The sequence below is a fragment of the Arachis hypogaea genome, chromosome 16 (assembly GCF_003086295.3).
Source record: "Arachis hypogaea cultivar Tifrunner chromosome 16, arahy.Tifrunner.gnm2.J5K5, whole genome shotgun sequence".
Taxonomy (NCBI): domain Eukaryota; kingdom Viridiplantae; phylum Streptophyta; class Magnoliopsida; order Fabales; family Fabaceae; genus Arachis; species Arachis hypogaea.
This window is the reverse complement of record NC_092051.1, coordinates 36,993,362-37,010,813: the sequence shown is the minus strand read 5'-3', so window position 1 is coordinate 37,010,813 and position 17,452 is coordinate 36,993,362. Positions and strand designations below refer to the sequence as shown.

The window sequence follows — 17,452 nt, the reverse complement described above, 5'->3', positions numbered from 1 at the left end:
AGGATATCTAGTTGAACCGCGTAAAAAAATACATTGATGGTATAGAAACAAAAAATGTAAACAAAATTAGCGCAAAACCTCTTGGAATTATTCCTAGTTACACATCCAGTCATGGTGCCATGTTATTCTTACCGTGACGGGTGAATAACAGATGATAAGAAATATAACAAAAGTAGACGAGAATGCTTAGTAGAATAGCCACAAATTATGGGAGGGGTTATTCATAGCATTTCACACTTTCATTTGAAATTTAAAAATTTTAGTCTCAAAATCAAGGTTCTGAAAACCGGACTGATTATTGAACCGTTTTAGTCATTAGTTTACTGGTTTATTGGTCTAACCAGTCTAACTGTGGTTCAACCGAAAAATTGTTTTAAAATAAAATAATAAATAAATTATAAATAAACCTCCTAAGATATAATTATAATCTAATATAAATCTTAAAATATCTTCCAAATTTAAAACACTACATGAAATGTCATCAACAAAATCTATACGATCTTATCAAAATACAAACTAAAAAATTAAATAATAAAAAGAAATATCTAAATATTAAATGCCAACATGAAAATTTGTCATCAATCATCAAAATTTGCAAAAACTTGTTAAGTACTCAACATTAGAAGCCATTAGTTTCAACTTTAACAGAATACAAGTTCATGAACAATTAGGGTAACTCCTGGTTTGGGGGCTGCAGGCACATTCTTCGCTTTAGTAAACAGTTTATCAATGATGACTTTCCAACATTAGGGTATCCAACTATTCCAGCTTGAACCTTTATACAATGACATGAATAATTCACTTCAACTTAGTTATATTCATTTGAAACAAGTACTAAAGAGTAAGAACTAGTGTAAAACTTCAAAAGAAAAAATAAACTTGTTTTTGTAAAATGAAAAACACAAGAAATAGCCTAAAGATTATACTCAGCAATCAGATAGATTATTTTGTTATGCAATTTATTGATCCAAACTTTCACTCAAACAATGTGTTTCACTATATTTATATCATTTAGGAGTTATAAGAATGCTGCAACAGAGAAAGAAGTACAAAATTACTATCCATACGGTTTAAACTATGTTTTCCATGTATGAATATTAGATAAGGAAAGGAATTCTTTAGAGCAATAAGAGAAATTCTTTTGCCAAATAATTATTAAAGGAATGACACAACTAAAATTGACACTTAATTGTTAAGTAACCCACTGGACATGTGAAACTTCCTAACAAGAGGTCAAGAGCCAGAAAGAAATTAATTTATAGCAGCAGCAGCATAACAAATCTATTTTAAGCAATAATTTCAAAAATAACAGTTACCTATCCCATAGTCAAGTGCAAAACCTGTTCACAAGAGGAGAACCTGTTCGATTTATATCAATTTATATTTTTTTTCTTATTCATACCTAGTAATGCAATGCAGCAAACTGAGTTACCCGTGAAAACAATATGTCACTCACTTCTTTCAGCTTCACATACACTGTTTTTTAAATACATTTTAGTGACACAGGTGCCAAATACAGCAATCTCCTCTTAAATAATACCAAAGCTAATTCTTGATTGAATCCTAAATCCTAAATAAAAAATAATATTGCGGATTCCCAATTCTTGGCACTGTTTCTGGAGGTAATCTAACTGCCACGGTGTTTAATCACATCAGTAAAAAATCAATGATCAGTAAAGAACTTGAGCTAATAACAAAACATTCATTAATCAATAAAATCGCAACACACAAAACCAGAGATAATCACAAAGACAGAGCATAAAAAAAGTAGAAAAAAAGCGAAGAACAACTGACCAACTGAAGAACAAGCGAGCAAGACATTCACTGACCTTCGAAGACGACGCCGACAAACCCTTGATTGATGGACGACGCCGACCAGACGACGGCAAGAAGATGAAGGCGATGGCAAGAAGATGCAAAGAGTAGGGGATGGGGCGAGCTCGCGGAAGAAGAGAGCAGGGGAGTTGGAGACTTGGGGGCAGTGGCTACACGGACGGACGGCGGCCGAGCTCGACAGACGGACGCGGCAGTGGCTTGACGGAGAGGCGGCAGTGGGTCGAAAAAGAGTAGCTAGGGTTGGATAAGGGAGAGTGAATGATTCGGGCAAGCAAAACATAGGCTGAGAGGAGTGAGAAGTGAAGTGGTTCAGTTCAGCAATCAGTAGGCCAAAGTTGCAAACGACGCCGTTTTCTTCAAATCGGCCGGTTCCTAATCCAGTCCAACCGGTCAATTTTCGGCCTGTTCAGCAATTTTTTACCAGTTTTTGTTTCAGCGGTTTTATATGCTTGACGCCTTGACCGGATTACTAATAATGTCGGTTCGTAGTTGAATCAGTTCAATTTTTCAGAACATTGCTCAAAATATAAAAGTTTAGATTAAGTTTTAGTTGAAATAAAATCAACCACACGTCCACAATTTTTTAACGGAATTGGACGGTGGCGGTGGAGGATTTTCAAATTCAAAATAGTTATTACACAATGTAAGAGAATGTTCAAATATCAATTCCGAATTTTTGCTATTGAAGTTTAAATTTTTTTTTTTTTGGTGAATATTGAAGTTTAAATTTAAATTAAAGAAAAGTAATTTTTTAATTTACGATTGAGATAAAATTAAATATAATCCATACGAGTTAATTGATTAATTTAGTCATAGATTAAAATCTAAGTTGATTGATTAAAATTAAACAAAATTGAGATATAATTACCTATCTTAGTGGCAGTTACAATAATTTTAACTTTTTCATTTTAAACAAACACACACTTGGCTTGCCTTCTCTCTGTATCTCTCTATATCTCTGTGACATCACTACTACCTTTCGCCAAATGCCACCACTTTCGATCGTAGCACTTGAGCTCACCGCCGGATGCTTGAACCATGACGTACGTTTAAAAGTCTATAACCAAGTTTGCTGGAAAAGAGATGACCCATAGTGCAATTGAAAATTAACATCCGTTGATGAAGACGCTCTCGTCCTCGCCAAAAATTGCTCACAGCCGCATCTTGTTGCAGACTTGCAGTATGCCATCCACCGGTAATGGAGAAGGGGAACCGTTTTGCGTGATGTGTAGCATCCGACGAGAAAAGAGAATCAGTTACTTGCAACGATCTGACGATAGGAAAGATATATCCTTCAACACGACAAGCAGCAAAAGTCACTGGGCGACATCCAAGAATCTAGTTCATGCGCGACGGTATTCAGGCACATAGAGGGCAAAGTCGTCGTTTGCCATGTGGGCGGCTCTCTTGATGGATTACGGAGCAAAAAACAATGGCGGAGGATACGCTTCACAGGCAAACATCAGATGGAAGGAGATGACATTTTAATTTTTTATTAAATAACCTAAAAAGAGATTTTAGTATTTTTAAAATTAATCTTAAACTGTTAAACATGATATTTTATTTTTTAATATTAAATTCAAAATTTTGAATTTAAATATATTTAAACAACATTAATATTAAAATGATATTTTTATATTTTAAATTAATCTTTAAATAGATATTTTAAAATTTTAAAATAAATCTTCAAAAAGGATCATTTTATCTTTTTTAAATTTAAATTTAAATTTTTTATTTTTTAAAAATCAAACAACTCTAATCCTAAAATGATATTTTTATTTTTTTTGAAATTAATTAAAAAATATTTTACTTTTTCTAAAATTAACTATAAAGAAGTATTTTGTCTTTTCAATTTCTTTAAGTTTTTAATGTTTTTTTCTATTATAATTTTGTAATGATCTAATAATAAAACAAAAATAAAATAAGTCCAAAACAAACCCAAGTAAAAACAAAAAAATAATGTTATCCCAAACAGAATTTAATTTAAAAACACATAACTTGTTTATAATTTTCTAAGAGTAGTTTTAATATTTCAAAATCAGAAAGAGCATTCCATGAAATTCTTCTTATTTAAAAGGTGCATAGAAGATTAATTAACAAATTAGTTGACCGCACTACTAAACTTATTTCTACAAATTACAACAGCTTTATCACATCCCTTTTTTAAATTAATTTCTCCTTTGTTTTCAATTTTTTTTTTTTTGCTTGAATGGATTCAAAAACTCTTGTTTTTATATATAATTAATGGTTTTGTTTATTTTTCTCTCCTTTAAATAATTTTAGTTTCTTTTTAAAAAAGTCAAAATAAATTCACTCGAATTTCAAAACGGTAATGATCCCATAAACAATATCCTCTCGTAATCATTGTTAAAATTAAAAAAATATCAAATAAATGTTAAATTGAGAGTAATTTTAAATTTAGTTAATAGGGATGTGGACGAAAAGCAAATGAATTTTAAAATTTTAAAATTTATTTTTACAATGATTTAAATTTGAAATCTAATATTTGGCATAGACTCAATATATAACGCCTATAATTTCAGAGCACTTCTTTAATAGGATGTCCAAAATTTTTATAATTTTCCTCTTACTATAAATGAAAGCTTAGTTAATTTTTACTAAAATAAAATAGTATCACAAAAAAATATCAAATTTGCGAATCAAGGGAGCATTGTATAAGAGTAGACCAAAGCAAAAAAAAAAAAATACTGAAAGAAATAATAGATACATCATTAAGATAATCGATGTAATTATATTCTATAATTGAATATGTTTATTACTATTGGTCATTATATTTTTACTAAAATAATCCTTAATTATTATTCCATACTCTTTAATTTAATTTAAGACAAAAATCCTATTATTTATTATTACATATTTTATATATAAGTCATGATTTTAAATCTTTTTCAAAATTAGGTAAATTATTTTAAATTTTTTTAAACCTCGAATTATTTTTCATAGTCTAACTATGTATCCTTCATTATAACTCATGAAAAATATATTAAATTTATTTTTAACTTATTTTTCATAAAAAATAATATAATCATTTTTATCATATTCAAAAAGTTATATCTTTTTAAAGATATTGATTATTTATGATTATAAATATCTTGGAATAAAAAATATTTATATGCTTGTCAGTTGTATAATATAAATAAAAAAACACATTTGAAGTCTTTTTTGATAATTTTTTAATATAAATTAATTTTCATTATTTATGACGTACTCTTTGATATCAGATATTAGGTATTATTATTAAAAATTATTTAGTATATATTACTGCACTCATTGATATCAGGTATTATTATTAAAAATTATTTAGTATATATTACTGCACATACTATATGTTCATAATTTATATTTTATATTCATCCTTAAAATTACAGTTTTTATGAAAGTTTAAATATGGACAACAAGAAACAAAAGCAGGTAAATTCACCGCTCAACAATAATCCGTCTCAATATGGTGAAACTCTTTTACCACCTAATGAGTACCAATATCGTGAAAGTATTTTTACGAATGTATTTGATAGGATGAACAGTTATAACTTCTAATGAAAATTCTCAAAAACACAGATAAAATAATGAACAAGTTCATTCGATCCCAAAAATGTCCTACAACAAATGCAACTTGTCGTATACAAAATCTCTAGTAACAGAAATCCTGATAAGGATGCAAACCACATTGTCCGCAAAGAGCTCTTCAAATCAAATGCCTCCCCACAAGGATCATCCAAAATGGATTGGAATGGAAATATATGTTGGGAAGAAGGGTACTTCATCCTTTAGTCCGTGGTGTTCATGTGGGCCAAAAATTCCACAAGTACGTGTATACCAACATGAACTGTATTGTAATGACATTGTTTATTACGTGGTATTTTTAATTTTATTATTTAATTATGCATGATAATGACTTTGTGGTTACAGTCTATGATTTTTAGGCCAGAGAATATATAATTCTAATAACGGAAGAACTTGCTTATGCCACTTATATTTTTTGCCCAAATTTAAAGTCCCAAGTTAATCGGTAAATTCTTATAACGCTATTATATTTGTTGTAAGTCTATTTTATATTATGTTAACAATAAACTTGTCAACTAACTATTTGCATGTATATTCGTAGAGGAAGAAAGTATTGGTGTCAACTCGTACATTGTACGCAAATTGAGAAAGTTTAGCCACGTTAAATTACAGGAGACCAAATCATCCAAGATGTAAATCCTGATTATTTATCATTTAACATAAAAAATACAAAATGTTTATCTTATATAAGGTAAAATCTAAAAATATACAAATATATTTATTTTTAGGTTACAGTCTTATAGATTCCCTTGCATGCTCACACAAGAGCATAAAAGACTTAACAAATTACCATATATATTGTTTTTTTGCCAACAACCTTTCGGTGAGTTACAATACAAAAAAAAATTCCGACAAAATTTTTAAATAATAATTTGTTTAGTTTAAGTTTCAAGTAGCATATAAATAATTTAATTTCATGTTTTTATAGCATATTAGGCAGCAAATAGCACTTACATGGTCCAGACCACTCTATTAACTAAGGGAACAATTCGTAGATTTACATGCACAAAATTGAGTACTTGTCAAAGGTAAGTCCTTTGAAGGATGTAGATAACATATTTATTTAATCCAAATTCTATATTCACCTTATGAGCATAGACTCATAATCATCATTATTTCGTAAATAAATATATTTTTGTCTCCATCAACGATTTTAATGAATATTGGTTCCTAATAATCGTGGACATGAAAAAAGAATAGATTTTTGTACTTGATTCTTGTAAAAACTCAAACCGAAACTATGGTAGGTTTTTATTAGTTGAAACCATGATAAGTGACCCAGTCTTATTTTATTTAATAATTTTACTTTTTCATGTTTTATTCTCTATTAAGGTTAAATATTTTATGTATAATGAAAAAAATCACCTCATTATTTGAAATAACGATTTCAATTTGTCTTTCAAAATCCTTACTATATTGGGTTTGTAAGCTAACAATATTTATATTTTTAGATTAAGATTTAACATTATGATCAAAATTAATAACTTCTTAATTTCTAAAAGTATAACAATTTTAGATAAATAATAAGAAATTACCCATTATATTGTTTGTAGGGCTGGAAGTGAGCCGAGCTGAGCCGAGTTAGACCAAGCTCAAGCTCGGCTCACGAAAATTGAGCTTGGTTCACGGCTCGACTCATTAACAATCGAGCTTATTTCTTAAGCTCAAGCTCGGCTCACCAAAAGCTCACGAGCTGGCTCGAACTCACGAGCTGGCTCAAATAAGAGAAACATAAATACATAATATATAATTTTATATCAATAAATTATAACTTATATATTTTTAAAAATATTTGAAAAGATTAATTTTATATATTGTTTATCTATCAATAAATTATAAATTTTTTATTTATGTCCTATATTAAAATTATATGTAAAAATAAATATAAATATTAAATAATTAAGATTGTTATATATATATATATATATATATATATATATATATATATCATATTCTAATTACATCATACTTTTTAAAATTGCCAGGTCTAAGATAATGATAGGATGAATCTAGCAATCAACTTAGTGAGCTAGGAATTCAAGATAAAGAAGTCAGAATTTATATTTAAGGCACGTGCATATATGAAAGATATACTACAAAAATAGTCACGACTGCAAAAAGATTAAAGAATGACTTTTTTAAGTTACCACATTTTATATTTGCTGTGACACATCATATTTTGTTATATATTTTTCAGTTTAAGTCATTCTTTAATTATTATACTATACTCAAAACACATTTATTATACTTTTGGAGTTAGTTTATACGATATTTTGTTATCTAATCGAACCTATTGTTGAGTCATTTAAAAATTGATATAAGAAGTTACTTAACTCACATCATTTTTAAACTTACAAATACTATAATAACAATCACGATAATAATATAAGCTGTCATTAACAAAGAATGACATACAACCTTTATACAAAAAATTATTAGAAAAAAAATTATATGCATAATTTACAAAGTTAGATGATAAGTAATACATATATATTAAAAGTTTGACTAGTATATTTTGACAAAGAAATAATTATTTTTATCATTCTATCCAATAATTAGGGTTTCAAAATACTTATTTATATAGTAAACTGAAAAAAAGACATAATAAACGAAATGTTGTTGTAAAATTAAATGAAAGGTTTGAAGAAAGTAGGGAGAGAATTGTGTTAGTAGTGCATTGTTATTTGTGATAATTAATTATTGTTTGGTCAAAAAGAGATGGAATAGGAAAAAGCAGAAATAAGAAAGCCAAGAGAACAAAAAATATATAATGGTGCTGATGTTAATGATAGGTATAGAAATTGAGTAAATCCCTATGTTGTTTTCCGATTTCCATGCGATTACCCATTTTGAACTTCGAAATTTAAAAATTCTCATAGTGGTCCCCTACATTCAGATCTGGGCACAAATTTGGTCCTTCGACCCTTTTCAACGATGAGTCAGCAAACAGAGTGCTCACGATATGATGAAAGGTGGTGCGAGAGGAGAAGGAGGGCGCATAGCAAAAAAAAGTAAGGCTTCCAGGGACCAAATGGAGTCTGCCAAAATCAAATGCTACCATGTCACCTAATTGTTGGAGCATCCAAAGTAGGGATGGCAAAACTCCCTGAGATGCGGGGATCCATGCAGGGACTGTCCTGAATGGAGATTCGACTGTGAAAAATTTTCTTCTAGCACTTCTTTTGTGTTGGAGGTTGGCACGCATTTTAGAAAAGGTGTTGAGATTCCTCTTTTGTACAGGATGTTGTTTATGATGGTGTAGTACTGTGCCTCCCTTTTTAACCTTTTTGCCTCCTTTTCTTCTATGGGGAGCGTTCCTGTTTTGAGGTAGTTGGTTATACGGGTCATCCATCCTTGGTCCTGACTTATTATAGTCAGGACTTTTTCCTCTTCCGAGATTGACGGGTTCTGCAATATTTCCTGGATGAGGCTTCTGTTGTTACCCCTTGGTTTGGTGCTGGCTAGTTTTGAGAGTGCATCAGCTCGGGCATTTTTTTCGCGGGGTATGTGGCAGATCTTATACTCCCCGATTTGTCTGAGCTGTTCCTTGGTTTTATCCATATACTTTTTCATGGTGGGATCTTTGGCTTGGTAGCTCCCTGTTATTTGTGATGTAACCACTTGTGAATCGCTGTAAATGTTGAGTTTTTGAGCTCCGACCTCTTTAGCCAGCTTCAAGCCAGCTAATAATGCTTCGTATTCCGCCTGGTTGTTTGAGGCCGGGAACCCGAACTTGAGGGAGAGCTCAACTTGGGTTCCTTGGTTGCTTTCTATTATCATGCCTGCGCCGCTTCCAGTCTTATTTGAAGAACCATCCACGTAAAGGTTCCATTCTGTGGGGGTTTCTAGGGCATCTGTGAATTCTGTGATAAAGTCGGCCAGATATTGTGATTTGATTGCTGTCCGAGCTTCATATTGGAGATCAAACTCTGACAACTCGACTGCCCATTGTAAGATTCTGCCTGCTAGATCTGTTTTCTGCAATATTCTTTTTATGGGTTGGTTAGTTCGAACCTTAATAGTGTGAGCCTGGAAGTACGGGCGGAGTCGTCGAGATGTTAGGATAAGAGTATAGGCAAATTTTTCTATTTTCTGGTAGTTCAGCTCGGATCCATGTAGTGCCTTGCTAATGAAGTAGACAGGTTGTTGTCTATTTTCATCTTCTCTGACTAGTGCTGATGCTACTGCCTTGCTTCCCACTGCGAGGTATAATATGAGTGGTTCTCCAACTCGCGGTCGGGATAGGATAGGTGGCTGTCCTAAGAACTTCTTGAGGTCTTGGAAGGCTTGCTCGCACTCTATTGTCCATTCGAATTGTTTTCCCTTTCTTAAAGTAGCATAGAAGGGAAGAGATCTTATCGCGGCTCCTGCTAAGAATCGGGATAGGGCGGCCAGTCTCCCGTTGAGTTGCTGTACTTGTTTAACACATGTTGGGCTCTTCATATTGAGTATGGCTTGACATTTGTCTGGATTTACTTCAATTCCTCTTTGAGTGAGCATGAAGCCTAAGAATTTGCCTGCTTCTACTGCAAAGGTGCATTTCGCGGGATTGAGTCACATGTCATGCTTCCTTATGGTGTCGAATACTTGAGCCAGGTCGGACAATAGTGTCTCTTCGCTTTGTGTTTTTATTAGCATGTCGTCCACATAGACCTCCATGATCTTTCCGATGTGATTCGAAAAAACTTTATTCATTAGTCTTTGATAAGTTGCTCCTGCGTTCTTGAGACCGAAGGGCATCATGATGTAACAGTAGTTCGCCTTTGGTGTTAAAAACGAGGTCTTTTCTTGATCTGGTGGATACATGGGAATTTGGTTGTATCCTGAATATGCATCCATAAACGAGAGATATTTATATCCAGAGGAAGCATCTACCAGGGCGTCAATACTTGGGAGTGGGTATGGATCTTTTGGACAAGCTTTGTTGAGATCGGTGTAATCGGTGCACATTCGCCACTTCCCATTCGATTTTTTCACCAAGACGACGTTGGCTAGCCATAGCGGGTATTTAACTTCTCTTATAAATCCGGCTTCCAACAGTGCCTGTACTTGCTCTTCTACAGCCTGGGATCGCTCTGGCCCAAGCTTTCTTTGTCTCTGCTGTACCGGTCGAGATCCTGGGTAGACCACCAACTTGTGGCACATTAGCTTAGGGTCTATGCCTGGCATGTCCGCGGCTTTCCATGCAAAGAGGTCGACATTATCTCGTAAGAATTGTATTAGCAATTCTTTTAAATCTCCTTTGAGGATTATGCCGATATTAGTTGTTTTTTCCGAGGTGTCCCCGATCTAAATTTTTTCTATCTCGCCCTCTGGTTGGGGGCGAAGTCTTCTCGTCGTTGAACTCCGCCCAACTCGATTGCGTGGATCTCTTCTCCTTTGCCTCTGAGGTTTAGGCTTTCGTTATAACAGCGACGTGCCATCTTTTGGTCAGCTTTTATCGTGGCTATCCCTTTTGGAGTTGGGAACTTCATACATAGGTGTGGGGTCGAGACTATTGCGCCGAGTTGGTTGAGTGTTGTCCGACCTATGAGAGCATTGTAAGCTGAACTTACATCGACTACGATGTAGTCTATTTTGAGGGTCCTGGATTGGTCTCCTTTTTCGAAGGTTGTATGTAGTGATATATATCCTAGTGGTCGAACCGGGGTATCTCCTAACCCGAACAGACTGTTTGGATATGCCTTAAGTTCTTTTTCTTCTAAGCCGAGTTTATCAAAGGCTGTCTTGAATAAGATGTCGGCAAAACTCCCTTGGTCTATTAAGGTGCGGTGTAGGTTGGTGTTTGCCAATATGATGGTGATGACCATGGGATCGTCGTGTCCTGTGATGATGCCAGACGCGTCCTCCTTAGTGAATGTTATCGCTGGGATGTTGAGTGCTTCCTCCTCTCCTTCGACATGATATACTTCTTTGAGATACCTTTTGCAGGAAGATTTGGAGATCCCTCCTGCTGCGAATCCGCCATGTATCATGTGGACATGTCTTTCTGGTGTCCGAGGTGATTGTTCTGTTCGTTCGGTATCTTCATCCCTTCGTCTTTTTCTTTGATCATCATCTCGGGTGGCCAGGAATCGATCTAATTTTCCTTCCCTCACCAATTTTTCTATGATATTTTTTAAGTCGAAGCATTCGTTGGTGGCGTGTCCTCTGACCCGATGATATTCACAATATTCCTTCCGATTTCCTCCTCCCCTTTTTCCTTTGAGGGGCCGTGCTGGGGGAATTTTTTCTATATGGCAGACTTCTTTGTATATTTTGACTAGGGATGCTCTGAGGGGAGTATAATTATGGTATTTTTTAATTTTCTCCCTTTGTCGGTCTTCTTTTCTTTTAGATTCCTTTTCTCTGTCACAGTAGGAGGCCCCCGATTTTGAGGTCTCTCCTAACCGAGCATTTTCTTCCATGTTGATGTATTTTTCTGCCCGTTCCTGCACTTCGTCTAAGGAGGTCGGGTACTTTTTTGATATAGACTGGCTGAAAGGTCCCTCTCGTAGGCCGTTGATAAGTCCCATGATGGCGGCCTCTGTGGGTAAGCTTTGTATGTCCATGCATATTTTGTTGAATCTTTCCATGTAGTTGCGGAGGTTCTCCCGATCTCCTTGCTTGATCCCTAGTAGACTAGGGGCATGTTTAGCTTTATCTTTCTGGATGGAGAATCTGACAAGGAACTTTCCGGCTAGGTCGTCGAAGTTTGGGATGGACTTGGGAGGTAAGCTGTCGAACCATCTGATCGCCGTCTTCGTGAGGGTTGTCAAAAAGGCTTTGCAGCGAACGACATCTGGGCATCAGTAAGGTACATTTTGCTTCTGAAATTGCTGAGATGATGGTTGGGATTGGTGGTGCCGTCGTACAAAATCATATCCGGGAGTTTGAAGTCTTTTGGAATTTTGGTTTTCATGATTTCCCTGGTGAACGGATCCTGTTCTTTGCGTGAGCTTTCCTCAGGAATGACCCGAGGGGCTTTTAATTTGAGATCGGCTTCTAATTGTTGTAACTTGTCTTCCAATTCTCGACGTCGCCGTACTTCTTTTTGTAGATCTTTACCGATTTCTCGTTGTCATTGGGTTTCTTCTTCAAGTTGTTTCAAGCGATCTTGAAGGGCTTCTATTGCTCCCGGTTTAGCTGAATTTTTGTCTCCATTGGATTCCAGAGTGTCTTTTGGTGGGGTGTCCGCATTTTTGTGCGGTGTTCTATTTTTTAGATCTGAGTCGTGGTCGTTGTCATGGTTGTCCACCATGGTGATGGGATGACTTCCAGGTTCCCCGGCAACGGCGCCAATGTTCCGAGGGTTACCTGAAACTGTAGGTCGATCTCGGACGAGATCTTCTGTGCTGGTCGGAACCGAGGTGTCCGGCTGGTGAATGGTGACCGGAGCTGGTACGTCCAACTTGTTTGGACTTGAACGTGCTGCTGGTCCTCTGTCACCGAAGGGTGGGGGGTACCTGCAAGAGACTCCGATGCTTAAGTTAGCATGGGTATTAAACAGGTGTTATGTAGAATCAGAGTATGAGTTATACCTGGGTGCTCCAGTGTATTTATAGTAATGTGGGCTGACCTTTCGGGTAAGATAAGTTAGTTACTTTATCTTATCTTATCTTATTTTGAGTGAAGTCAGCTTATCTTCAAGGAAACCGCCTTTATCTCTATAGGCTTGAAGTGCCTTTGGATTTGGGTCGTGTTCCTTCATTTGGGCCTTTTACTGGGCTCTTTTGTTGACACGGCCGAGTTCTTTAAGAAGAAGTCGGTCCGCTCGACCTGAAGAGGTCGGTCGCTTTATCATTGATCATTCCGGGTCGGATAGCTCGACCCAGAGTATGAACAGAGATTTACCCTATAAAAATTAGTTAAACCAGAGGGTAGTACACGATATAAAAGAAAAGGAGTATAACTAAAATTAAATTAATAATTTAAAAATAAAATAAGAATAGAGATAATTAAAATCTTAAAAAAACACATCATTGCAATTACAGTATAAGTAGAATCACAAAAAAGCTAATTAAAATTTTATAATATTATTTATTTTTAAGATATCTTGACATTAACACAAATGTAAGAAATTAAATCCAAAAACATAGAAATAAATAAAAATAATTTTAAAGAAAAAAATTTAAATTTATTTAATATTTAATATATAATCTATTTAATACTTTAATGTTTAAAGAAAAAACGCAAAACCGTAAACTTCATCCCAAAAACGACCTCGATCCAACACCTATTCCCTCCTAAGCCTGACGTGTGGAGCACTGGAGAGCTTCCGTTTTATCCATATAGTAAAGGAAAGGGTGTTTGAGTTTTACCCAGCATCTTGAAACATGTTGGTGATGCAATTTTAATTAATTTCTCCGCCTAAATTTGATTTTAGAAGAGGTTGTGCATCTAATTGAGTGGGGATTTTTTTCGCTCAAATTTGACCTTAAAAAATCAAATTCTCTTATTCATTTCTCCCTGAACTCCTCTTTATTCTCAAAACTACCCTATTTTCTTCAATCCTTCACGGCTTTGCCTCTCCTCTCTTCTCTGATGTCGTTTTGATGGGGAGTGATTCTGCAGCAGATGATGGTGGATAGTCTGCAGCAAATTACAAGAAGGACGCTGGTGACGATAGATGGGGTGCTGTTTGGTTTCCAATGAGGTACGGGAGCATGGCGGTGTAGTTGAAGCCTTTTGTTTGCCACCATTGGTCAGTTGTGGAAGGAGCAGAAGCTCGCCAGAAAGCCCGCAAGGTTCGTGGTCAGCACTGGCACCCATGGAGATAAAAGAGCCCCATAAGTATCATAGAATTCCTAATTCTAATAATTCACTTGATAATTTGGATTTTCATTTCTTCAATTACAAGAGCATAAGAAAGATTTAGCCTTTTCCATTTGATAATAACTATTGCATAACTATAATTCAAGTGATAGATTGATGATGTATATTAGTGCAGGGGTGCCTGATGAGCGGATATTTTATATGCTTTTTGGGGTTAATTTCATATAGTTTTTAGTATGTTTTAGTTAGTTTTTAGTTTATTTTCATTAGTTTCTAGGCAAAATTCATATTTCTGGACTTTACTATGAGTTTGTGTGTTTTTCTATAATTTCAGGTATTTTCTGGCTGAAATTGAGGGAGCTGAGCAAAAATCTGATTCAGGCTGAAAAAGGACTGCTGATGCTGTTGGATCCTGACCTCTCTGCACTCGGAATAGAATTTCTGGAGCTACAGAAGTTCAATTGACGCACTTCCAATTGAGTTGGAAAGTAGACATCCAGGGCTTTCCAGCAATATATAATAGTTCATACTTTGCTCAAGGATAGATGACGTAAACTGGCGTTCAACGCCAGTTCCATGTTGTAGTCTGGTGTCCAGCGCCAGAAACACGTTACAAGTTGGAGTTCAACGCCAGAAACAGGTTACAGCCTGGCGTTGAACGCCCAAAACAGTCCAGGCATGTGAGAAGCTTTAGTCTCAGCCCCAGCACACACCAAGTGGGCCCCAGAAGTGGATTTCTGCACTATCTATCATAGTTTACTCATTTTCTGTAAACCTAGGTTACTAGTTTAGTATTTAAACAACTTTTAGAGATTTATTTTGCATCTCATGACATTTTAGATCTGAACTTTGTACTCTTTGACAGCATGAGTTTCTAAACTCCATTGTTGGGGGTGAGGAGCTCTGCTGTGTCTCGATGAATTAATGCAAGTATTTCTGTTTTCCATTCAAACATGTGTGTTCCTATCTAAGATATCCATTCGCACTTCAACATGAATGTGATGAACGTGACATTCATCATCATTCCCCCACGAACGCGTGCCTGACAACCACTTCCGTTCCACCGTAGAATGAATGAATATCTCTTGGATCTCTTAATCAGAATCTTCGTGGTATAAGCTAGATTGATGGCAGCATTCAAGAGAATCCAGAAAGTCTAAACCTTGTCTGTGGTATTCTGAGTAGGATTCAGGGATTGAATGACTGTGACGAGCTTCAAACTCGCGAGTGTTGGGCGTAGTGACAGACACAAAAGGATAGTAAATCCTATTCCGATACGATTGAGAACCTGCAGATGATTAGCCGTGCGGTGACAGCGCACCTGGACCCTTTTCACTGAAAGGAAGGATGGTAGCCATTGACAACGGTGATCCACCAACACACAGCTTGCCATAGGAGGACGTGCGTGCGTGAACAAGAAGATAGAAGAAAACAGAATTTCAGAAGACAAAGCATCTCCATAACTCCAACATATTCTCCATTACTACATACAAGTATAATTTGTGTTCTGCCCTTTTTCTTTTTACAATTCAAACTAAAAATTATTATTGATATTATATCCTGACTAAGAGTTACGAGATAACCATAGCTTGCTTCAAGCCAACAATCTCCGTGGGATCGATCCTTACTCACGTAAGGTATTACTTGGACGACCCAGTGCACTTGCTGGTTAGTTGTGCGAAGTTGTAAGAGAGTAATGTGAACATTGACATTACAATTTCGTGCACCAAGTTTTTGGCGCCGTTGCCGGGGATTGTTTGAGTTTGAACAACTGACGGTGAATCTTGTTGCTTAGATTAGGAAAATTTTATCTTTTGGGTCAGAGTCTTTTATATTCTTTTCAAAAAAAAATATTTTTTCTTAGTTATTAAAAATACTTTTTCAAAACAAGTGTTACATTTACTGTCCAATTGGCTAGAGCGTTGGTCTGTGTTCTTGGTAATTGGGTACCTTCTTTTTAAAATTCTTTTTCAAAAATAATTTTTACATTAAATCTTGTGCCAAACTTTAAGTTTGGTGTTTTCTTGTTGATTTTTCTTTGGTTTTCGAATATCTTATTTTGGTTTTCTAAAAATTTTAAGTTTGGTGTTCTTTCTTCATGTTCTTGTGTTCTTGTGAGTCTTCAAAGTGTTCTTAAGTTTTCCTTGTGTCTTGATCTTAAAATTTTTAAGTTTGGTGTTCCTTGGTGTTTTCCCTCCAAAATTTTCGAAAACAAGGAGCATTAGATCTAAAAATTTTAAATCTTGTGCTATCTTATTGTTTTTCTCTCTCCTCTTTAAATTCAAAAATATCTTTTCTCTCTATTTTAAAGCAAATTTTCGAAATTTACCTTTAAAATTCAGATTTTTATTTCAAAATTTAAAACTTTTTACAAAAAAAATCATATCTTTTTCAACACTTCCTAACCACTTTCTCTCTCCTCATTTTTTCGAAAATCTTCACCCATTTTTATTTATTTTATTTTAATTCATTTTATTTTCGAAATAAATAAATAAATAAATAAATAAAAATAATTTTTTTTTTATTTTACATCATCTCCCTTTCTCCATCATGGATCTAAGTGGAAATGAACAGTCCAGAAGGACTCTGGGGTCATATGCTAACCCCTCTATTGCTTCATATGGGAGTAGTATCTGCATATCCTCCATTGGAGTCAGTAGCTTTGAGTTGAATCCTCAGCTCATTATCATGGTGCAGCAAAGCTGCCAGTATTTCGGTCTTCCACAGGAAGAACCTACAGAGTTTCTGGCACAGTTTTTACAAATTGCTGACACAGTACATAATAAGGAAGTAGATCAGGATGTCTACAGATTATTACTATTTCCATTTGCTGTAAAAGACCAAGCCAAGAGGTGGTTAAATAACCAACCTAAGGCTAGCATAAAGACATGGAAACAGCTGACAGAAAAATTCCTGAATCAATACTTTCCTCCAAAACGGATGACACAGCTAAGGCTGGACATCCAAGGCTTTAAACAAGGAGATAATGAATCTCTTTATGATGCCTGGGAAAGATACAGAGAGATGCTACGAAAATGCCCCTCTGAAATGTTTTTAGAGTGGGTTCAGTTAGACATCTTCTATTATGGGCTTGCAGAAAGAGCTCAGATGTCTCTAGATTACTCAGCTGGTGGATCTATCCACATGAGAAAGACAATTGAAGAAGCTCAAGAGCTCATTGATACAGTTGCCAAAAATCAGCATCTGTACCTAAGCAGCGAATCTTCCATGAAAGAAGAAGCTAAAATAGTGACTACTGAACCCAGCCTGCTGAACA

The 17,452-nt window shown here is 35.0% G+C and overlaps 1 long non-coding RNA gene across 1 annotated transcript; it reads right to left on the bottom strand.

Moving 5' to 3' along the window:
* Positions 1-411: 411 nt before the first annotated feature.
* LOC140179951 (uncharacterized) lies at positions 412-2,247 on the bottom strand. The gene is made up of 2 exons (XR_011874198.1): positions 1,830-2,247; positions 412-775 (listed from the first exon to the last, which is right to left on the bottom strand). It is a non-coding gene; the product is annotated as an uncharacterized lncRNA (long non-coding RNA).
* Between the last annotated feature and the right edge of the window lie 15,205 nt (positions 2,248-17,452).